At 43.2% G+C, this 24054-nt stretch overlaps 1 long non-coding RNA gene across 1 annotated transcript in view; it reads left to right on the forward strand.

Moving 5' to 3' along the window:
* LOC145543279 (uncharacterized) overlaps positions 1–24054 on the forward strand; it is a 33046-nt gene that overhangs the window by 4549 nt on the left and 4443 nt on the right. The window contains exons 3-4 of the long non-coding RNA XR_014080609.1: positions 3896–3977; positions 8194–8247. This is a non-coding gene — a long non-coding RNA (uncharacterized LOC145543279). The remainder of the gene's footprint in view (positions 1–3895; positions 3978–8193; positions 8248–24054) is intronic.

The raw sequence follows: 24054 nt of genomic DNA on the forward strand, positions 1-24054 counted from the left end.
TCTTATATTTCATGGGTCAGGAATTTGGGCAGGGCTCAGATGGGTGATTTTTTTGCTCCACATGGTGGCAGCTAGGGTCAGTTAGTGGTTTTCAGCTGGCAGATGGACTGGGCTGGATGTGGGGGGAGTCTAGGACACCTCTGCTGCTATGTCTGGTGCCTTGGTGGGGGGGGGTGTCTGGAAGGCAGAGTTCAGCTGGCACCTTTTTCTCTCCATGAAGTCCCAGGCCTCACCATGTGGTCTGTGCAGCAGGGCAATCAGGCTTCTTTCATGGTAGTTCAAGACTCTGAGAGAGAGTGTTCCAAGAAACCCAGGGAAAAGCTCTGAGGCATCTGAAGAGCTAACCTCCGAAGCCCTTGTGTGTCCCTTCTGCCACATTCTGTTGTCAGGCAGGTCACTGGGCCAGTCCAGAGTCAAGAAGAGGGGAATGAGACCTTCCTTCTCAATGGAGGCCAGCTTCAATTGGCTGCAGATGTTTTCCAACCACATGGCTTTTCACATGGGGCCTTGGAATTTGGGAGCCTCTATTTTTCTGTGAGAGGCTATAAATATGAGTCTTTATTGCCAGCTGTCCTGACCATTGAGCTTCTTGTTTTGTAGTTCCTGCCTGGAACTGGGCCTGCAGAGGAAGGAATATACACTCTGGAGAGTAGTAGTTCCAGGCTTCCAGGCTTCCACATGCAGGAGAAAACAAGAGGATTCCTCATGGGTGGGGTGTGGTAATAGGAAGGGAGGGACCCATTCTTGAAAGAGTTAACTATAGATAATAAATATAGCTATCTATAGATATAGATATAGCTAAAGATAAGTGAAGTCGCTCAGTCGCTCAGTCGTGTCTGACTCCTTGCAACCCCATGGACTGTAGCCTACCAGAATCCTCCGTCCATGGGATTTTCCAGGCAAGATACTGGAGTGGGTTGCCATTTCCTTCTCCAGGAGGTCTTCCCGACCTAGGGATTGAACCTGGGTCTCCCGCATTGTAGGCAGACGCTTTACCGTCTGATATAGATATAGATACAGCTATAGATATAGCTAAAGGGTTAACTATAGATCACTCTATAATATATGTACTGTAATTATGCTCTTTTTATAAAATAGGAAACTGAAACACTTGCCTGGACTCTTACTGCTGGAAAGTGAGGAAACTCTACTCAGTCCCAGGCAGTCTGGTTCCAGGGGCCATGGGATCCTAGCGAGATCTTAAAACCAGTCACTGCCTTTGTAACACCATGAGCCTTGTGATTTCCTGCCACCTGCAAGGGATTCCTAGGTCTATCATGAGCACTACTAAACTGACTTATCTTCTGTAGGAAACCAGATACACCCTTTGTGAGTTTGTAGAAAACTGTGCCAACAATTCTTACCAACGTCTTTTAGTAGGTATGACTCATTATCTCCCACAGTGCCCTAGGGCTCATATGCAAATTAAGCCAAATAAGCCTGGTTGCACTATAACTCAGTTCAGTGGCTCCGTTGTGTCCAACTCTTTGCGACCCCATGAATCCCCAGGCCTCCCTGTCCATCACCAACTCCCAGAGTCTACCTAAGCCCATGTGCTTCAACTCAGTGAGGCCATCCAACCATCTCATCCTCTGTTATCCCCTTCTCCTCCTGCCCCTAATCCTTCCCAGCATTAGGGTCTTTTCCAATGAGTCAACTCTTTGCATGAGGTGACCAAAGTATTGGAGTTTCAGCTTCAACATCAGTCCTTCCAATGAACACCCAGGACTGATCTCCATTAGGATGGACTGGTTGGATCTCCTTGCAGTCCAAGGGACTCTCAAAGGTCTTCTCCAACACCACAGTTCAAAAGCATCAATTCGTCAGTGCTCAGCTTTCTTCACCATCCAACCCTCACATCCATACATGACCACTGGAAAAACCATAGCCTTGACTAGACGGACTTTTGTTGGCAAAGTAATGTCTCTGCTTTTAAATATGTTATCTAGGTTGGTCATAACTTTCCTTCCAAGGAGTAAGCTTCTTTTAATTTCATGGTTGCAATCACCATCTGCAGTGATTTTGGAGCCCAAAAGAATAAAGTGTGACACTGTTTCCACTGTTTCCCCATCTATTTGCCATGAAGTGATGGGACCAGATGCCATGATCTTAGTTTTCTGAATGTTGAGCTTTAAGCCAACTTTTTCACTCTCCTCTTTCACTTTCATCAAGAGGCCCTTTAGTTCTTCTTTGCTCTCTGCCATAAGGGTGGTGTCATCGCATATCTGAGGTTATTGATATTTCTTCTGGCAATCTTGATTCCAGCTTGTGCTTCCTCCAGCCCAGTGTTTCTCATGATGTACTCTGCATATAAGTTAAATAAGCAGGGTGACAATATAGAGCCTTGACGTACTCCTTTTCCTATTTGGAACCAGTGTGTTGTTAAATGTCCAGTTCTAACTGTTGCTTCCTGACTTGCATACAGGTTTCTCAAGAGACAGGTCAGGTTGTCTGGTATTCCCATCTCTTTCAGGATTTTCCACAGTTTATTGTGATCCACACAGTCAAAGGCTTTGGCATAGTCAATAAAGCAAAAATAGATGTTTTTCTGGAACTCTCTTGCTTTTTCGATGATCCAGTGGATGTTGGCAATTTGATCTCTGGGTCCTCTGTCTTTTCTAAATCCAGCTTGAACATCTGGAAGTTCACGGTTCATGTATTGCTGAAGCCTGGCTTGGAGAATTTTGAGCATTACTTTACTAGCATGTGAGATGAGTGCAATTGTGCGGTAGTTCGAGCGTTCTTTGACATTGCCTTTCTTTGGGGTTGGAATGAAAACTGACCTTTTCCAGTCCTGTGTCCACTGCTGAGTTTTCCAAATTTGCTGGCATATTGAGTGCAGCACTTTCACAGCATCATCTTTGAGGATTTGAAATAGCTCAACTGGAATTCGATCACCTCCACTAGCTTTGTTCGTAGTGATACTTCCTAAGGCCCACTGGACTTCACATTCCAGGATGTCTGGCTATAGGTGAGTGATCACATCATCTTGATTATCTTGGTCATAAAGATCTTTTTTGTACAGTTCTTCTGTGTATTCTTGCCACCTCTTCTTAATATCTTCTGCTTCTGTTAGGTCCATACCATTTCTGTCCTTTATTGAGCCCATTTGTGCATGAAATGTTCCCTTGGTATCTCTAATTTTCTTGAAGAGATCTCTAGTCTTTCCCATTCTGTTATTTTCCTCTATTTCTTTGCATTGATCGCTGAGGAAAGCTTTCTTATCTCTCCTTGCTATTCTTCGGAACTCTGCATTCAGATGGGAATATCTTTCCTTTTCTCCTTTGCTTTTCACTTCTCTTCTTTTCCCAGATATTTGTAAGGCCTCCTCAGACAGCCATTTTGCTTTTTTGCTTTCTTTTCCATGGGGATGGTCTTGATTCCTGTCTCCTGTACAATGTCACGAACCTCCATCCATAGTTCATCAGGCACTCTGTCTATCATATCTAGTCCCTTAAATCTATTTGTCACTTCCACTGTATAATCATAAGGGATTTGATTTAGGTCATACCTGAATTGTCTAGTGGATTTTCCTACTTTCTTCAGATTAAGTCTGAATTTGGCAATAAGGAATTCATGATCTGAGCCACAGCACTATAACTACATTTTTGCAAACCTGGATTGTTGATGTCAAGTCAAATGAATGGTTCTACTGAGGAGCTAGTGTCTGTGTGAGGCAATGTGAATCACCTTCATGTGAAAATCTGACGTCTGAGTTTTCTTCTGAGTCAGCAGGGACTAGAAAGCCATGTAAAATCCAGGCTTTCCCAAGGGAAAAGCTGCTGTGGGATTCCCATCAAGGCCTCTCGTCTCCCCTAATTCCACATCCTGACCCTTTGCTCCTTGCTGCATGAATTTTGCATCTGCTCTCCTAAACCAATTTTCTTCTGAGCAGAAACAGAAAGTCCCCAGGGAGAAAGGAGCTGGACTTCTGCGGGTGTTTTCTAGGATCAGATGGTTTCGGATGCTTGGCAGAGGTGAGCACTATGGCCTGGGCGTCACGTAGGATCTGTTTATGACCCTCCAGCAGTCTCCCTTCTCCTACAGGGATGGCAGATGGTCTGTATTTTTAATAATTAAAAAAAAAAGTCAGAGGGAAATCAGGCTCAGCAGGAGGAATTTGGAACCATCCAGGCAGCACAATTGAGCTGTGAATTTGTTTGGAAATCGTACATAATGTCTTCCCATTAAGCATGACCATAGCCACTCCCCTTCCAGGAAACCGTGAGGGCCCCAAGTAATAACTTTCATCAGCACGGCTCAGCTGGGGGTGGTAGGTGGATGGGAGCCATTGGCAGTCCCAGGTCACCTTGCACTCACAAGATTGCACTTCTCAGGTACCATGGCTAACAATTTGTGAGACTTTCATCCTGTCTCCTTGGTCTCCTCTTCGCTTCACAGTGGCCCTGGGAAGCAGACATCTCAAATAATTATGTAAATCAGCCTGTAAGACTGGCGTTGGATCATTTAGTGAAAAACAGGAAATGTCCAGCTCTAACAGGAGGGCTAAAAGCCTATCAGATGTGATGTCGGAGGTCCTACACTCTGTTGGATTGTACGGTGAGGTGTGGAACACACTGTTCACTTCATTGGCTCTCCATTTAGTGGAAACTTCCCTGGTGGCTCAGATAGTCAAGAATCTACCTGCAATGTGGGAGACCCAGGTTCGATCCCTGGTCGGGAAGATCCCCTGGAGAAGGGAGTGGCTATCCACTCCAGTATTCTTGCCTGGAGAATTGCATGGACAGAGGCTACAGTCCCTGAGGTCCCAAAGAATCAGACCATGACTGAGGGACTAAGACTTCCAATTTTCACTTTCAGAGAAGCAAAGGAGGAAAGGGCAGGCTGGGAGTCCAGAGCCACAAGCTCCAGTCTTGGTCTGAGATCTCCACTTGGTCATCTTCCTTTTCAGGGTTTCTGTTACTTTATTTGTAAAAGAGCAGAGTTGAGTTTTACAGCTGAAAGAGGCTGGAGAAGTAATAATTCCTGTATGTGACCTGGGTCCCTAGAGAAAGACAGAAAGATCTCAGAGGCAAAGATGACTATAGACCAGAGAACATGGGACATTTGACTTAGAAAAGACAGTTGACATATGAATAAACATGGGCAGCGTAGAATGGGTTGAGGAGACTCAGATATGGGGTCCCAAGGTCAACCTTTCATCTTGGATGTACCACTAAAGAACGGGGGCCCCAGAGAGTGTTGACTGCACTCCCTGACCCCCATCAGCAACCCCTTTTTCTTGCCTGATGCTGAGTCAGGGTCTTCTAGAAGCAACCCTATTCTGTGAGTTGCTGGCTGAACAGAGGTGTGGTCCATATCCAGCTAGAGGCCACCACATCTCAGCATCTCTGATCCTGGCAGGAAGGGCTGGGAATAGGCATTCCAGGGCCTGAGGGGTGAAAGAAAGCCACCCCTCCCTGCCCCTCCCCTCCATCTCTCCTGCTCAGCACTAGATCCTACCAACCAGGTGCCACCAGGGGCAAGTCAGCCCAGCAGATGGTGTGAGGAGTGAAAGACCCCATCAGTGAGTGGCACAGACATGGCAGCAACTGTGATTTTGGGGGGCTCTGTTCCAAGACTCCTGCCCTCTCCCTTGCCTCCCCCCATGTCTTCATTATTCATGCAGCTTCTGGACTCTTCTTCTTTCCTCTTCCCAATGCCCTACTCCACTTTCCTCCTCATCTCGCCCTCTTTAACCGCCACTCCCTTTTCCTTATGTTCTGTCAGCCCCTGCAGTGCTTGGCCAAAAAAGAGGGAGGGGCCAAAGTTAGAGGTAAGAGCTTCACGTGCCCACAGTGTTATTAGGAGGACAGCCTGAGGGGTCACACTCTTGGGGTCACATTTTCCTGGCCCGAGAGTCCTGGATTGAAAGAGATGCTCCCCACTCACGGTGAAGACCACAGTGGAATGCCACCGGCAGGAGGGTTGAGAGCAATACTGTCAGCTCAGAGCAGTGAGGACAAGGCCAGGGAGGCCTCAGATTGGTGTTCTGCCTGAGAAGGCCAAGGTGAAGACTCTGGTGCTCCAGGGCTTCATTCCAGGTCACAGAGAGCCCATTGTCCGCATACTCCATCTCTCCTACCATTTGGAAGGAGAGGCGGCCATGCTTGTGTCTCACCTCCCTTATCCTCTCCTTTTCTTGAAAACTCTGGGCCCTGGCTGGGGAGAGGGCTGAGCCTGAGGCCTCGGGTGTTTCTCTATCTTCCTCTTCGGAGCCCTGGGCATTTAGGAGACTGGCCAAATGCCAGTGCTAAGGGTAGTCTCAGATCCTTTCACTGTCACTTCAACCTCTCCGGACTTTGCCTGTCCCCCTCCCTCCTAGAATCCATTCCCCCTGGGAGCAGGCTGCAGCCAGAACAGTTCTGGGCTTTTCTCCCAGGAATTTACACTGTTCCCACTCCAGACCAAGAGGACCAGAGACGTTCCTGAGAAGAAGGAAGAGAGCAGAGATTGCTTGAAGGAGCTTCAAGCTCAGCTGTTTCTATTTTCCCAACTCTAGCCCTAGACTCCCAGGCTCTATTCTCGATTCTAACACTGCACTGTCTATAGAATGTTGTGTCACAGTGAAAATGCTCTGTGTCTGTGCTACTCAGGATGGTAGCCACTAGTCAAACATAGCTATGGAGCCCTGGAAATGTGGCTAGTGGGAATGAGGAACTGAATTTTGTTTTAATTTTTATTGGGGTATAATTGCTTTACAATATTGTGTTAGTTTCTGCTATACAACGAAGTGACTCAGCCTTATATATACATATATTCTCTCTCTCCTGGACCTCTCTCTTACCCTCACCCCGCTTGCATCCCATCCATCTAGGTCACTACAGAATTTTAAATTTTATTTAATTTCAAGAAATTTCTATTTAAGTCACCATGAAAAATGTCAGCCACTCAGTCGTGTCCAACTCTTTGTGACTCCATGGACTGTAGCCTGCCAGGGTCCTCTGTCCATGGGATTCTCCAGGCAAGAATACTGGAGTGGGTTGCCATTTCCTCCTCCAGGATATCTTCCCCACCCAGGGATCAAACCCAGGTCTCCTGCATTGCAGGCAGTCTCTTTGCTGTCTGAGCCACCAGGGAAGCCCTTCAATCACCATATGTGACTATATTGAGCAGGTGGCATTAGAAACGGGTCTTGAGGAGAGAGTGAGACATGGACAATCAGAAATGAGGGGAGAACAGAGGGAGCAGAGACAAGACAAGATCACAGGCACAAGCAGGATGAACTGCCCATTTGAGGAAGAGACAGTTTGTATTAAGGAAACTTTTCTGAAACCTTTTCTAGAAACCCACTTAAACAATGTTCCTACAAGGGCAGGGGGTGGCAGGAAACCCCCCAAATAGCAAAAGGTTAGGACGGATGGTATCTGACACTAGTTTTTCTTCTGCCAAGTACACTCTGCCTTCTCCCTTCTGGGCCAGCTCTAGTACTTCCAGCTCCCTTTCAGCAGCCTGGGGGTTAGTCCCTGGGAACTGATCAAACATTAGACATGTTCTACATAGCCTGTGTGACTTTAAACACAGCACAGAGCATCCAGCCTTCCTCTTCTCTAGGTGAGCCCAAGCTGCCATCTAAAATCACACAAGCAGCATTCTTAGCACTGACAGCCCTACCCAGGGTTCCCTTTCCCCGGCTGTAAGATTCCCTTGGAATTGTCTCCACCCTCTTCTTTCTGGCAGATGCTGACGCTGCCTGCCACTATAAGAGTCAAACTGTGACTTCAGTTAGACCCTGAAAATTGGAGCCTGTGCTATGCCCTCACAGAATGAGAGATCCTTGACATCTCCATACATGCCAGGTGCTGTGTCCAGCCCTGGGTGGGGGGGGGCACCCCAAGCTGGATAAATAAGGTCTTTCTTCAAGAATTCTTGGCCCAGGACAGAGCAGCTATGGTACCAACCTCAGAGGCCTAGACATACAGTTGGTGACCCATGTGGGCCTGAGGAAAGATACAGGGGACAGTTGAGGTTAGCCCAATTAGAGTAGAGTCTTTTTCATCTACTTAGTTCCACCTTGTTAGGATCACACAAAAATGTGGGCAGAACATGCCCAATGGTCCTTTTTGCAAAGAGAAGCTGAAATTTGAATTTTAACTGGAAATTTCCCTTTTTTTTTTTTTTTTAAAGAAGGCACGCTGGCCAAATTTCATCTAAGGGTGAAAAACATTTCCACTTCTTTCTATGCATTGGCAGATCCCTGAAGTTTGCTGAATGGTTAAAGAGAAGAGGGAACCAGATTGTGATGGGGTGAGTTCCTTCTGCTCTCTCTTTCTTCTGCATCCAGGACCAGTAAAGGACACTGGTAAACTTTCCCATGGATCATGAAGCCAGAAATTTCTGTTGTTGAGTCACTAAGTCATGTCTGACTCTTTGTGACTCCATGGACTGCAGCATGCCAGGCTTCACTGTCCTTCACCATTTCCCAGAATTTGTTCAAATTCATGTCCATTGACTCAGTGATGCCATCCAGCCATCTCATCTTGAAGTTACTAGGCCAAGGAAAAGTTGAGAACAGGGCTTAGGACTCCCCACCAAGCCTCCACCTCACAAACATAAAAACACACCAGCATTTACTTTATATGAAATGCCCATCTTTATACCAGTGGTTGTATATTTAGTGGCCCTAGGGGATTGTAGGTACATATATGCGTTGTGCTGTGTTTTTGGCAAGAGTATTAATCAGTGTTCTCCAGAGAAATAGAACCAATAGAATGTATGTGTGTGTGTGTGTGTGTGTGTGTGTGTGTGTGTGTAAGTGTTCATGTGTGTTTATATGCAGCTGAGCCTTGAACAACATGGGGATCAGGGGCACCAACCCTCCATACAGTAAAAAATCCACATAGAGCCTATAGTTAGTGCCCCACATATGTAGTTTCTCCACGTCTATAATTCTGCTTTCCTTGATTCAACCAACTGTGGATCATGTACAGTAGAACACAGTAAAAAAAAAAAACCTGTATCTGCATGTAAGTGGACCTGTACAGTTCAAACTTGTGTTGTGCAAGGGTCAACTTTAAATACACACACACACACACACACACACACACACACACAGAGACAAAGATTGAGAGAGAGAGATTTTAAGGCTGAAAAGTCTGAAATCTGCAGGGAAAGCCAGCAGGCTGGGGATGCAGGAAAGAGTCTAAAGGCAGCCTGGAGGCAGAATTCCTTCCACTTCTAGAGATTTCAGCCCTTTTTCTGAAGACCCTCACCTGATTAGACAAGGCCCATCCCACATATGGAGGGTAACCTACTTCACTCGAAGTGTACTGATTCACAGGTTAATTATATCACATCTTCACAGCAGCATCTTGACTTGTGTCTGGCCAAATAACTGAGCACCATATCTAGCCAAGCCGACACATAAAATTAATCATCAGAGCAGAGTGACCGTCTGAACACTGTCAATGAGTTTCTAAACAACACAGGGAGCAGCCTGATTCCTGAGAAAAACAGTTGGATAGTTGTGGCCAATGGTCTTGAAGACAATCGTCCAGATAAAGGTCTTTTCAGTGTTGTTTCATTTTCTTATCATTTGAATTATCAAATAATCACAATTTGATCTAATAATTAGCCAAAAAACCAAGGTAGGAAATAGGTTTCATTTTCTGTGACAATTCTGATTCAATTGCTGGTGGTTGATGCAGTAAGTTATAAGCCCAGGGCTGACCTCAGCTCACTCGGAGAGTGTTGTGCTTAATTACCTGTATCTGCAGTGGGAACAGGTAGAAGGAGCGGTGGTGTCCACGCTTGCTTTCTATTTTCCTATTTGTCATCCACGATCAAAAGCAAGTTTTCATTAGAGAACAGGGAGGAGATCAGAGAGGAGAACTCGTCTGTGTGAACTCACACAGCAAGCTCATGTCAGGCTGAGGATGAGAAAGTAAAAATTAGGTTTCCTAATTCATGGCACAGAGTCTCTTTATCAACTAAGAAATATCTAGTTACATCTCTCAAATGACTAGTAGTATAAGTAATTTTCCTGCTTCCACTATGGCTTCTTTTATTAGAAAAAAATATTGTCATTGCTAAAGGAAGCCCATGAATCATTAAAGCTACTGAACTGTATAGTTATACAGATATAGGAGTGTAGAGTTCGGTCCAAATTTGGACCTCCAAATTTTTATCCTATTGTACTAAGCCAGAACAAAATTTTATAATCTACAGCTATGAGGTCCGATCTGTAGCCACTAACTTCATGTGGCTACAGAGAACTTGAAATGTAGCTAGTGTAACTAAGGAACTGAATTTAAAATGTGATTTAAATTAAAAAAAAATAATTTAAATAGCCATATGTGACTAGTAGCTGCTAGTCTATCTCTATCCTCTATTAGCATAGAGATAGAACATTTCAGTCATTTCAGGTTAGTTCTACTAACCTAAACACATGTCCAACTTACCTTCTTTCTTTGACTTCTCTGTTCCTACCAGCCTAACTTTTCAAAGGTTTCTCTTTGTTTATATCCAAACCAAGGCTAGGCTTGAGGTAGGACCTGAAGAGATGAATCACAGGTAGCCCTTTATGTTTGCATCAGGGGTTGGAAAAGTGGGGATGCTGATGTTTGTGGGGAGGAAGCCCTTGGAAAGACAGGCAAAGTCAATGCATGTTGGCCAGTCAATCTGAAGTTTTGTATCTTCCTGGTTTTAAAACTCCAAATCTTTTTTTTAAAAATTTATTTATTTATTTTAATTGGAGGCTAATTACAATATTTTGGTGGATTTTGCCATACAATGACATGTATCAGCCACAGGTGCACATGTCTCTCCATCCTGAACCCCACCTCCCACCTCCCTCCCCACCCCATCCCTCTGGGTTGTCCCAGAGCACCAGCTTTGAGTGCCCTGCTTCATGCATCGAACTTGCACTGGTCATCTATTTTACATATGGTAATATACATGTTTCAGTGTTATTCTCTCAAATCATCCCACCGTTGCCTTCTCCCACAGAGTCCAAAAGTCTGTTCTTTACATCTGTGTCTCTTTTGCTGTCTTGCATATAGGGTCATCATTGCTGTCTTTCTAAATTCCATATATATGCATTAATACACTGTATTGATGTTTCTCATTCTGACTTAGTTCACTCTATATAATAGGCTCCAGTTTCATCCACCTCATTAGAGCTGACTCAAATGCATTCTGTTTTATAGCTGAGTAATATTCCATTGTGTATATGTACCGCAACTTCCTTATTCATTTGTCTGCCAGTGGATATGTAGGTTGCTTCCATGTCCTAACTATTGTAAACAGTGCTACAATGAACATTGGGGTACATGTGTCTCTTTCAATTCTGATTTCCTCAGTGTGTGCCCAGCAATGGGATTGTTGGGTTGTATGGCAGTTCTATATCCATTTTTTAAAGCAATCTCCACACTGTTCTCCATAGTGGCTGTACTAGTTTACATTCTCACCAACAGTGTAATAGTGTTCTCTCTTCTCCGCACCCTCTCCAGCATTTATTGTTTGTAGAGTTTTTGATGGCAGCCATTCTGACCAGTGTAAGATGGTACCTCATTGTGGTTTTGATTTGCATTTTTCTGATAATAAGTGATGTTGAGCATCTTTTCATGTGTTTGTTAGCCATCTGTATGTCTTTGAAGAAATGTCTGTTGAGTTCTTTGGCCCACTTTTTGATTGGGTCATTTATTTTTCTGGTATTGAGCTGCATGAGCTGCTTGAATATTTTGGATATTAATTCTTTGTCAGTTGTTTTGTTTGCTATTATTTTCTCCCATTGTGAAGGCTGCCTTTTCACCTTGCTTGTAGTTTCCCTCATTATGCAAAAGCTTTTAAATTTAATTAGGTCCCATTTGTTTATTTTTGTTTTTATTTCCATTACTCTGGGAGGTGGGTCATAGAGGATCTTTCTGTGATTCATGTCAGAGAGTGTTCTGCCTATGTTTTCCTCTAAGAGTTTTATAGTTTCTGGTCTTACATTTAGACTTTTAATCCATTTTGAGTTTATTTTTGTGTATGGTGTTAGAAAGTGTTCTAGTTTCATTCTTTTACAGGTGGTTGACCAGTTTTCCCAGTACCACTTGTTAAAGAGATTGTTTTTTCTCCATTGTATATTTTTGCCTCCTTTGTCAAAGACAAGGTGTTCATAGGTGCATGAATTTATCTCTGAGCTTTCTATTTTGTTCATTGATCTATATTTCTGTCCAAGTCTTAACTCCTGTTTCATCTCTATACTTTTAAATTTAGATTTCTTGATTCCTTTTTTCTCTTCTGAAGTCAGTTCAAACTTTAACAATCTTCTCGTATTATTTGTCCACTATTATTCAGAATTCAGCTTTGATATGAGGAAAGGTCTTCTGAGCCTCCTCCTCTGAACTCTCATTGCCCTGTTCTTTTCTTTGTGAACTTGGCCACTGTGGTAACACTGTCAGTACAATATTATAAGAATGCAGGCTTTCAACTCCAACTCCACTACTCATATCTGGATGATACAGAGCATGTTACTTAAACTTCATGTATTCCATTTCCTGTCGTAGAATGAGGGTGATGCTAATAATAGGACTTACTTCCTAGGTTTTCGGGAGGATTAAATGCATAGTGCTGAGAAGAAGTCAGCCTGGCATCAGTAGGTCCTATGTGAACATTTGATAGAATTGCTACTGTAGGTGTCTATTTATGTGTTTCTCTCCCCCAGTAGAATGCAAACTCTTTGAAGGAAGGGTGCAGCATAATGCCTGGCAGGTGGTAGGATGCCCATAAATATTAGCTTAGTACACAGGTGAGTGAATTGCTGGGATTTGTTAACCACTTCCTACTTCATTCAAATACTTCTGCGTGAACTTTCAGATCATCTCTAAGTTCTACTCCTGGCTTCTGCCACTCACTGCCTCCTGTATCTCTGGCCTCTTTTGTTTCTATTTTTTCCCGTTTTCTGAGCCCCTCTGCTAACGAGGCCCTTTAGGAGTCATTGAATCCAGTCTCCTATTTTCAGTAAGTTTTAACACCCATCCAGCTTCTACTTCAGCTTGGAGGCTGGGCTGAGGGAAAACATCCAACACAAAGACTTAAAAAATTCCCCAAACAGGAATTCTCTCTCCCTTTAGGAAAGTCCCGGGGCTACAGACATGAGGACATTGGTCTGTCTTCCATGACGCATTCTCTGGGCACTGGGGCAAGGAAGTGGGTGGGTTAGACAAGATGCTGTCACTGGCCCCCTCCTCAAGAGATTTTGGTGGGGGGTGGGTACTCCTTCCTGCCATCTTGCCCATGATTTTGAACCTGAAAACAGCCTTGGTTTCTTGACTCTATCATGTGGCCCAACTCTTCTTCCTCCCATCTCCTCTCCTTGCACAGAGGTGGTTTTGTCCTGACTTTGGACCTTTCTGAAATATCAAACTCCATTGCATCATGGTGCACCAACCAACAGCTTGTCCAAGCCAGGAACTTGGAGACCATGGCAGCTGCTTAAATTCTCCAGAGGTTCCTGTTCCACAGACACACTCATAACCGTCTAATGTCAACATGGCCTTTAAGAGCAGTGCGAAGGAGGGATCTCATCAACTCCCAGCCCTCTGGGCTCAACGTCCAAATCATCCCCTGGTTTGCCTGGTAGCACCACGGAGCATGACTCTAATGAATTGCAACTTCCCTTCAGACTCCTTCCATAAGTCCCTCCCTAGCTGCTTCCTTCTTCCCAGCTGTCTACTGCCCCCATTTTCCTCTTGGAAGCCAGGGATCTGGCTGACAGCAGTCTGGTTTTAGACAATAAGCAGCCAGAGTGAAGTCATGCCTGACATTTGGCAAAATAGAAAGTCAGGTGTGGACTTACCTGGCTCTGGATGCTGCTACTTTGGCCAGAATGGAGGTCATATGGCTCACGTTGACTTCATTAAGGGTCCCTTTCATTCTAAGAATTAAAGCCAGAAATGTTGGCTATTAGATTTTGCTTGAGGCAAAATCCAGCTCTTCTTCCTTTCCTTCCTTCCTTCTGTCCACTATTACTTATTGCCCAGCTCTCAAGTGTTAAAGAACAAAGTCGAATATTTAAATAATCTCAATTGTTTCTTAGAATTTACACTGGAATAGGAGAAACATACTCATAAGCAGATCTCTATAAATGAATACAAAAAATACAATCACTTTAATAGTCCCAGGGTGCTGCGGGAATTCATAAAGGGACCTAAGCCAAATTGTGGCAGAGATGATTTGGTTAACGGAAAGGTGGTTCCCAAACCCTGATCTGCAGATTCATGCCACTTCATGCTATTTTTCACACATTATAAGAGAAATGAGAATAATGTGGACAATGTAGTATGAGTGTATGAATTCAGATCTGGGGGAAAATACTGTCTCATTCTGAGATACTGCACCCTTTTGATGTCTTATATAAAATGATGGTGACAGGTTGTCATGACAGAAATGGGAGTGATTGTTTTTGTGTCTATGTCTTTATTTGATGAAATAAAAGGGGATGATCACATATCAATCCTTCACAATTTTTGGAAATATCACTGATCCATGAAACCTCTGGAGTTTAGGAGCCTGTGGCTTAAAGAATGAGTAGGAGGTAGACTGTCAACATTTCAGGTAGACTGAAACATTTCTGGCTGAGGGCACCAGAACTGAGTTACTGGTGTGATGTTCTGGCTGAATACACATGCTGGTCTATGCACAGGGAATGCACAGTGTCGTTGTTCTTATACTAAGATGTTACAGGACCAGCATGGAGGATGTGTTTTATATTATTTCCCCAGTAGAAATAATAGAATTTTCACTTTCATATTCATATTATTATACTTATTCCTCCCACAGACAAAGTGGATGCATTTGTGAGATGGTTTACTGGAGTAGGGGTTCAGTTTGTGGTCATGGGAGGGAAAATGAAAATGGCTTCAATTAGGGATCAAATTTAGGGACCTTGGTTTGTTAGCTACCTTCACCAACACATGGACCTAACCAGTTACCTACAAGTTCATTGTTCATGGTGGAAGGTGAGAGTTGGCATGGAAGAGTAGACAGAAAACCAAGTTGTAAGATTGAGACCCACTGTTTCCTGGCTGTGTGGCCTTGACTGTTGCTTCTCATTTTTTTTTCTTTCTTTTGCCCTCAGTTTCGTCATCTACAAAAAAAGTGGTCCAAAGTACTTTTAGAACAGTGGTTCTGAAACATTAACATGTATCAGGACCACTGGGAGGGCTTGTTAAAACTCAGATTACTGAGTCCTCCCCACAGAGTCACTGAGGTAGTAAATCTGCATGGAACCTAAGATTTTGCATTTCTAAACCTTTCTACTGATGCTGATGCTGCTGGTCCAAGCACTACCCTTTAAGAACTGGGTCAGAAACTTTCAAATTCTCCACCCCTAAAAACCCCATTAGTCATCCTTGCCTTTAAAAGGTTTATAATCTGATCAACATTTTTCCTGTGAGAGTGGAGATGGATGATTTCATTTTTTCAGTTTCTAATCAAATATTTATTTGGCACCTTCTGTGTACATATGACTACAAGCGGAGAAAAGAAGGCTACCACTATTCCCATCAACACTTCCCTGAGAACCTCTGCATTGTGTAAGAGCTTTGATTCCTATAAGGCACTTTGTACAGACAAGTCTACTATTTATGGTCCCAGGGACAGGGAGAGTCTGGAAAATTGAGATCAACAAATGGTGGTGAGTGTCCTCCCTCCAAGCACTTTTTCAGGGATGACTGGTAGAAAATGATGATGTAGAGAGAAGCTTGTTTATATATACACATCAGAATGGAAGAAGCAGTGTCAAAAAGGATTGCCTGCAGATTAGTATGCCCAGTCTGGGTCACAGTCACCTCCTCTATATCCCCAGAACAAAGCTTTTGTTGAAAAATATCATCCATCAGAGTCATGGTGGCTGCCACACCAGAGGACAAAGACAGATGTGGCTCCTGCCACCTGAAATATAGCCCCTGATGCCAACAGCATTGGCCATCGGTGGTCATGTAAGGACAGAGCTTAACTGGCACAGGGTAGAATAAGAAAGACTTATGTTCACTTAATTTCATTTTTAATTTTAATTTTTTTATTGAAGTATAGTTGATTGACCATATACACATATTATTTTTCACGTTATTTTCTATTATAGGCTATTACAAGATATTGAATATAGTTCCCTGTGCTATATAGTATGTCCTTGTTGTTTATCTATTGTATGTATAGTCAAAGCTATGGTGTTTCCAGTATTCATGTCCAAATGTGAAAGTTAAACCTTAAAGAAGGCTGAACACCAAAGAATTGACGTTTTCAAATTATGATGCTGGAGAAGACTCTTGAGAGTCCCTTGGACAGCAAGGAGATAAAATCAGTCAATACTAAAGGAAATCAACCTTGAATATCCATTGGAAGGACTGATGCTGAAGCTGAAGCTCCAATACTTTGGCCACCTGATGCTAAGAGCTGACTCATTGGAAAAGACCGTGATGCTGGGAAAGATTGAGGGCAGAAGGAGAAGAGGACTACAGAGGATGAGATGGTTGGATGGCATCTCTGACTCAAAGGACATGAGTTTGAGCAAACTCTGGAAGATAGTGAAGGACAGGAAAGCTGGGCATGCTGTAGTCCTTGAGGTCGCAAAGAGTCGGACACAACTTAGTGATTGAAAACAATAACAGAGTAATGTATATCTGTTAACCCCAAATTCTAAGTTTATCCCCCTCACCCAAGGCATTTTTGACTTTGGGAAAAGTGAGGGAAAGTGGGACTGTGAAGGGTAAATAAGATATAGCTAGAAGGCAATGGCACCCCGCTCCAGTACTCTTGCCTGGAAAATCCCATGGACAGAAGAGCCTGGTAGGCTGCAGTCCATGGGGTCGTGAAGAGTCGGACACGACTGAGAGACTTCACTTTCACTTTTCACTTTCATGCGTTGGAGAAGGAAATGGCAACCCACTCCAGTGTTCTTGCCTGGAGAATCCCAGGGACAGGAGAGCCTGGTGGGCTGCCGTCTATGGGGTCGCACAGAGTCGGACACGACTGAAGCGACTTAGCAGCAGCAAACATGTATATTCATCTAACCATTAGTGTTGGCCATCTTTTGTCTCCAGCTCACATCCTCTCAGTCTGTATTTCTCCGCTGGCCATTGCTTCGGCACAGTGGGTGCAGGTATGGCCTGGCCAGGCTTCACCCCAGCTGCATCACTTCTCTCCTGCCTCCTGCCCTAGGCTTCCTGCTGCAGTGTCAGCAGGAAATCTGAAGTGCTAGGGGGTGAATACTATGGGGCAAACTTGAGCAGTGGGGGACCAGAGCTAGGGGATAAATACTTCTCTCTTGCAGTTTCAGACAATTATGAGACATAGCTGTTCAGAGGATCTTCAGCAGGACTGAGTTCCAACTGCCCACAGAAGCATAAACAGCTCAGATAACACATGCTTGATGTAGTTGTTTCTCTTTTCTTATTTTATTCTCCCAGGTCCACCTCTTCTGAACTCTTGGAGTCATTCCACAAGATAAACCACTTCCACACAAGCCCTCGTCACAGAACTTACTTTTCAGAAGAACCAAAGCTAAATGATGAACACATTTCAGATGTATGTCAGTATTTGATTTTTTGGCTGTGATGAGTTTTCATTGCTTTGCATGGGCTTTCTCTAGTTACTTTTCTGGTGAATCTGTCCTCTTCTTTTCCTGTAGTTTTATTTATAATGAATCCTTCAGCTAATGATGATGAACCTTCTAGATTGATCATCTAATGAATTTACCCCTTTTCTACTTGTCCTTTTCTTTTACTCTTTTTATTTTTGTGTAGTTTCTAGGGGATTTCCTTGTCTTTTAAAATTTTTCAATCTTTCTATCAAACTTTATATTTAGTTATTTATTATGCCTTCAATTTCCAATAACATTTTCTTCTTGGAATTTTAGTAATAGAAAGTAGTTTCATTGTTTTATGAATGTAACAGAAAAAAATTTTTCTTTCTGGAAATACTATTTTTGTTTGTTCTCTATTGTCCCTTTCTTGTGTTTTGTGTCCTCTAAGTTTCATTTTGTATTATTTGATATGATTTCTGTCTTTTGCCTTACAGGCTTGCTTTAAATGTCTTGTGATTCTTGGCTCTCTATTTTTATTTAAGGAAGAGGCTGCAACTGGAATATTACAATTTGAATAGATTGCCCAGTGAGCAGAAAACCCAAAGAATCTTTAGACAAAGTCTTAGAATTTGTCAAATAATTTAATAAGGTTGCTGAATATAATATCAACACACAAAGTCAATTATATTTTTATGTAATAGTAAAAAATACTTAAGGATACAGTTGAAACTGATATACAACTTACACTGGGAAAAAACATATAAATTACCTAAGAATAAATCTCACAGAAAAAATTAAGTCATGGAGAGAATAATTAAAAATTTTTGAAAGCTGTTGAAACCAAAATAAATGAAATGCCATACATGTTCATTGATAAGGAGATCCAACATTGTGACAATGCCAGTACTCTCCAAACTGATTGATTTACTTAGCATAGTTCAAAAAACAATCCAAAAGTGTTTTTAGTGGAACTCAATAAGTTGGTTCTGAAATTTACATGAAGCATTTGATTTAGGTCATACCTGAATGGCCTAGTGGCTTTCCCTACTTTCTTCAATTTGAACCTGAGTTTTGCAATAAGGAGTTGATGATCTGAGTTACAGTCAGCTCCAGGTCTTGTTTTTGCTGACTGTATAGAGATTCTCTGTCTTCAGCTGCAAAATATATAATCAATCTGATTTCGATATTGACCATCTGGTGATGTCCATGTATAAAATCATCTCTTGTGTTGTTGGAAGATGGTGTTTTCTATGACCAGTGTGTTCTCTTGGCAAAACTCTCTTAGCCTTTGCCCTGCTTCATTTTGTACTCCAAGGCCAAACGTGCCTGTTACTCCAGGTATCTCTTGACTTCCTACTTTTGCATTCCAGTCCCCTATGATGAAAAGGACATCTTTTTTTGGTGTTAGTTCTAGAAGATCTTGTAGGTCTTCATAGAACTGTTTAACTTCAGCTTCTTCGGCATTAGTGGTTGGGCATAGACTTGGATTACTGTGATGACTGAATGATTTGTCTTGGAAATGAACCAAGATCATTCCGTCGTTTTTGAGATTGTACCCCAGTACTGCATTTCGGACTCTTGAGTTGTCTATGAGGTCTATTCCATTTCTTCTAAGGGATTCTTGCCCACAGTAATAGATATAATGGTGATCTGAATTAAATTCTCCCATTCCTGTCCATGTTAGTTCACTGATTCCTAAAATGTCGATGTTCACTGTTGCCATCTCCTGTTTGATGACTTCCAATTTATCTTGATTCATGGACCTAGCATTCCAGGTTCCTATGCAATGTTGTTCTTTACAACACTATACTTTACTTCCACTGCTAGACACATCCACAGCTAGGCATCATTTCCACTTTGGCTCAGCCTCTTCATTCTTTTTGGAGCTATTTCTCTGTTCTTCCCCAGTAGCAAATTGGATACCTACAGACCTGGGAATCTTTCAATTTCATATCTTTTTGCCTTTTCATACTCTTTATGGGATTATCAAGGCAAGAATACTGAAGTGATTTACCATTCCCTTCTCCTGTGAACTATGTTTTGTCAGGCCCTGACAAGCAGGAACATACCCTTCAGTCGCTCAATATAGCTGGATGACATGCCTGGTGCCCTGGTTGTCCCACCGCTGGTCCTCCTTGAGCATGTAAACTTTCATTGACCTTTGGGTGTCAGTCAGCATGCTGCCCAGGGGCCAAGGCAAAGGCCTTCCTGGAGTCTCCAGGAAGGGGATCCTAGGAAGGCTGGAGCCAATGTTGGAGGACGCTCAGAAGAGGAGGGCCTCCAGGTCTCTCTGCTGCCTCTGGCCGCCCTGGGGCCGATTCGCCATACATCTGGTAGAAAGTAAATTGATCTAATTCACTCTGGGAATTATTTTACATAATCTAGTGAAGTTGTGGAGAAGGCAATGGCACCCCACTCCAGTACTCTTTTGCCTGGAAAATCCCATGGACAGAGGAGCCTGGCAGGCTTCAGTCCATGGGGTTGCTAAGAGTCAGACATGACTGAGCGACTTCACTTTCACTTTTCACTCTCATGCATTGGAGAAGGAAATGGCAACCCACTCCAGTGTTCTTGCCTGGAGAATCCCAAGGACGGGGGAGCCTGGTGGGCTGCCGTCTATGGGGTCGCACAGAGTCGGACACGACTGAAGCTACTTAGCAGCAGCAGCAGTGAAGTTGAGCATAAGCAAAATGTATGCCCCAGCAAGTCCACCTCTAAGACGTGTATACTCGAAAGAATCCATGACACAGACACAAAAGGTGTCTTGTAGGAAATCGCCCAGAACATCAGTGTTCATAATTACCCGAGCCAAGAAGCAACCAGAAACCCACTCAAAAGAGAAGGGATACATAAATTACAAGGTTTTCCTAAAATGTAATCCTATACATCAATGAAAAGAATAATTTTGTATATACATTTCAATGTGGATGAACCTCAAAAGTATAAAGTTGGGCAAACAAAGCAGACCATAGAATAAGTGCAGTATGACACCGTTTATGTAAAGTTCAAAGGCAGGCAAAACTAAACAACATATTGTTGAGAGAAATATACATGTGTGGTAAAATTACAAAGAAAAACAAAGAAAATGATGAAAACAAAACTCAGCATAGTGGTTACTTTGAGATGAAGAAGTATACCGTAGAGCAGAAACACATACGGGGTTCAAACTTATTGGTGAAGTTCTATTTCCTAAGGCAAATGGTACATGCAGGTGTTTTCAGTATGAATATTTTAACCCTTTATGGACATGATAGGTGCTCTTTTTATATACATTATTATACTTTACAAAGTAAAAAAAAAACTGGTTGGAATTTGTGTTTTGAGCCAGCCTTTTAAAAAAATTTATTTATTTTTAATCAAAGAATAATTGCTTTACAGTATTGTGTTGGTTTCTGCCATGCCTCCGTATGAATCAGTCATAGGTATACATATGTTTCCTTCCTCTTGAAACTCTCACCCACCTCTCTCTCCATTCCACCACTCTAGGTTGTCACAGAACCCTGGTTGGTTTGAGTTCCCGGAGTCATACAGCAAATTCCCATTGGCTATCTGTTTTACATATGGAAATGTATGTTTCCATGCTACTTTCTCCATACATCCCACCCTCTCCTTCCTCCCCAACACCTCACCATGTCCATAAGTCTGTTCTCTATGTCTGTGTCTCCACTGCAAGGCAACCTTTTTTTTTTTTTTTTTTAAAGCCTTTTATTTTGTATTGGGGTATAGCTGATTAACGATGCTGTGATAGATTCAGGTGAACATCAAAGACAGTCATATGTATACATGTATGCATTCTCCCCCAAACTTCCCTCCCATCTAGGCTGAGGCAGCATTTTTTGATTGTTAGCTTTACTTCACTGGGTCCTGGAATCTGGGGTGATTGAGAGTTTTCACTGGTGGAAACTCAAATGCCAACATCTGCAGGCTCCATTCAGTTTTCCAGGGAATTCTCCAACCTCTTGCCTGGGAGGTGGCTAGCTGGCTTCCAGGGCTTCAGAACACTAGGGGGAAAGGGGCTGGTGTTGGCGGCAGCTGGCGGTATGTGCAGAGTTTTACTCTATCTCTGCAGCTCTGTGTCTTCCTCTTTGGACAGGTATGCTTGTTTTGCTTGTGTGGGGGTGGAAAAGGGCACCTGGGGGTTGCTTGCTTCTTAGGGACGTTGCAGCCTTTTCAGCTCCATGTTTCACTCTTCCTTCCATAGTACCTGGTGCTCTCATTTCAGAGCCATTCTGGTTTCCTGGGGTAGGGGGCACATGGATTTGCCTCTCATCATTATTCCCACCCCCTCCACTGTGTGCCCTTCTGCTGAGTTATTGGGTTGGCCAAAAAGTTCATTTGGGTTTTTCTATGGCATCTTACAGAGAAACTCAAACAACCCATTTGGCCAGTCCAACAGTTTTTCTTCCTCCATTTGTTTTCTATCTGTGAACATTTTTTTGATGCATTTCATCTTCTATGATTGTTTCTTCCATTCGTTTTCTCCATTATTCTCATTTTGGTGAGGTTTGGGAGATCAACACGTGTATTTGACCTGCTGTATTTAACTGGAATTACTGCTACCAACAACTCTCTCCATGATGGATCAATTCAGTTCAGTCTGACTCTTTGCGACCCCATGGACTGCAGCACACAAGGCTTCCCTGTCCATCACCAACTCCCAGAGCCTACTCAAGCTCATGTCACATCAGTGATTGGTCTTTCCCAATGAGTCAGTTCTTTGCATCAGGTGGCCAAAGTATTGGAGTTTCAGCTTCAACATCAGTCCTTCCAATGAATATTCAGGACTGATTTCCTTTAGGACTGACTGGTTGGACCTCCTTGCAGTCCAAGAGATTCTTAAGACTCTTCTCCAACACCACAGCTGAAAAGCATCAATTCTTTGGTGCTCAGCTTTCTTTACAGTCCAACTCTCACATCTGTATATGACTACTGGAAAAACCATAGTTTTTTTTTTTTTTTCCAAGGGCCTCTCTTTTATTTTTATTTTTTATTTTAAATTAGTTTATTTATCTATTTTTTAACTTTACAATATTGTATTTATTTTGCCATACATTGACATGAATCCACCATGGGTGTACATGCTTTCCCCTTCCAGAAAGCCCCTCCCTCCTCCCTCCCCATTCCATCCCTCTGGGTCATCCCGGTGCACCAGCCCCAAGCACCCTGTATCATGCATCGAACCTGGACTGGTGATTCGTTTCACATATGATAATTTACATGCTTCAATGCCATTCTCCCATATCATCCCTCCCTCGCCCTCTCCCATAGAGTCCATAATACTGTTCTATTTATCTGTGTCTCTTTGACTAAACAGACCTTTGTTGGTAAAGTCATGAATGCCTCTGCTTTTTAATATGCTGTGTAGGTTGGTCATAGCTTTTCTTCCAAGGAGCAAGTGTCTTTTAATTTCATGGCTGCAGTCACCATCTGCAGCGATTTTGGAGCCCCCCAAAATAAAGTCTCGTTCTGTTCCCATTGTTTTCCCATCTATTTGCATGAAGTGATGGGACCAGATGCCATGATCTTAGTTTTCTGAATGTTGAGTTTCAAGTCAACATTTTCACTCTCCTCTTTCACTTTCATCAAGAGGCTCTTTAGTTCTTCTACACTTTCTGCCATAAGGGTGGTGTCATCTGTATATCTGAGGTTATCGATATTTCTCCCAGCAATCCTGATTCCAGCTTGTGCTTCATCCAGCCAGGCATTCCACATGATGTACTCTGCATATAAGTTAAATAAGCAGGTTGTTAACAATATACAGCTTTGACGTACTCCTTTCCCAATTTGGAACCAGTCTGTTGTTCCATGTTCTAACTGTTGCCTCCATGTTCTAACTGTTCCAGTTCTAACTGTTGCTTCTTGACCTGCATATATGATTCTCACCATTTCACACCTATAGAAACTGAGGACATAAAGGGAGACTCCACTTGCTGAGCCAAGACTTCATTGCAGGTGTGAAGGACTTCTCCTCTACGCCCTCTCTCCTGGAGCATCAAGGCTCCCGGGTCCCATGACCCTTCTGGCCGGAGTCTTGTCCTCTGGTCTCACCCAGAGTCCTTCTGCTGCAGGTTCCTTCCGCTGGTCTCCCCTGGGTGCAATGAACAACCCGTAGCAGGACGCTCGAGTCCTCAAAGCGGTGCTCTCGGCCAGGTGTGTGAGCAGAGAGCAGGCGGAGTGACCTCGGTGCTTGATGTTAATGGCTTCACGCAGGCAGGGAGTGCTTCCTTTGGAAGCAACAGCTGTTCATCGGGGCCATCAGCCTGGTTCATACTGAGAAGCACTTGGACATGAAATTGTATCCGGCAGTGGTGGGGGAGAGAAAGAGGAGCGAAAGCTATGGGAAAGAAACTTCATCTCCTTTTTCTTTCTTTCTTTTTTTTGACAACCACAAGTTTCCTTCGCTCCCTTGGAACCAAATTTCTGTTTTGACTAAATGGAAAGTCTCCAAGGAATGAGAGCTGATGGGGGGATTTCTCTCAGAGGCATCCACTGTTGCCTTCCATCAATTTCTCCTCTCCCTGCCACACCCACCCCACTGCTCTCCT

The sequence above is a fragment of the Giraffa tippelskirchi genome, chromosome 3 (assembly GCF_054371585.1).
Source record: "Giraffa tippelskirchi isolate mGirTip1 chromosome 3, T2T-mGirTip1v1.2.pri, whole genome shotgun sequence".
Classification (NCBI taxonomy): domain Eukaryota; kingdom Metazoa; phylum Chordata; class Mammalia; order Artiodactyla; family Giraffidae; genus Giraffa; species Giraffa tippelskirchi.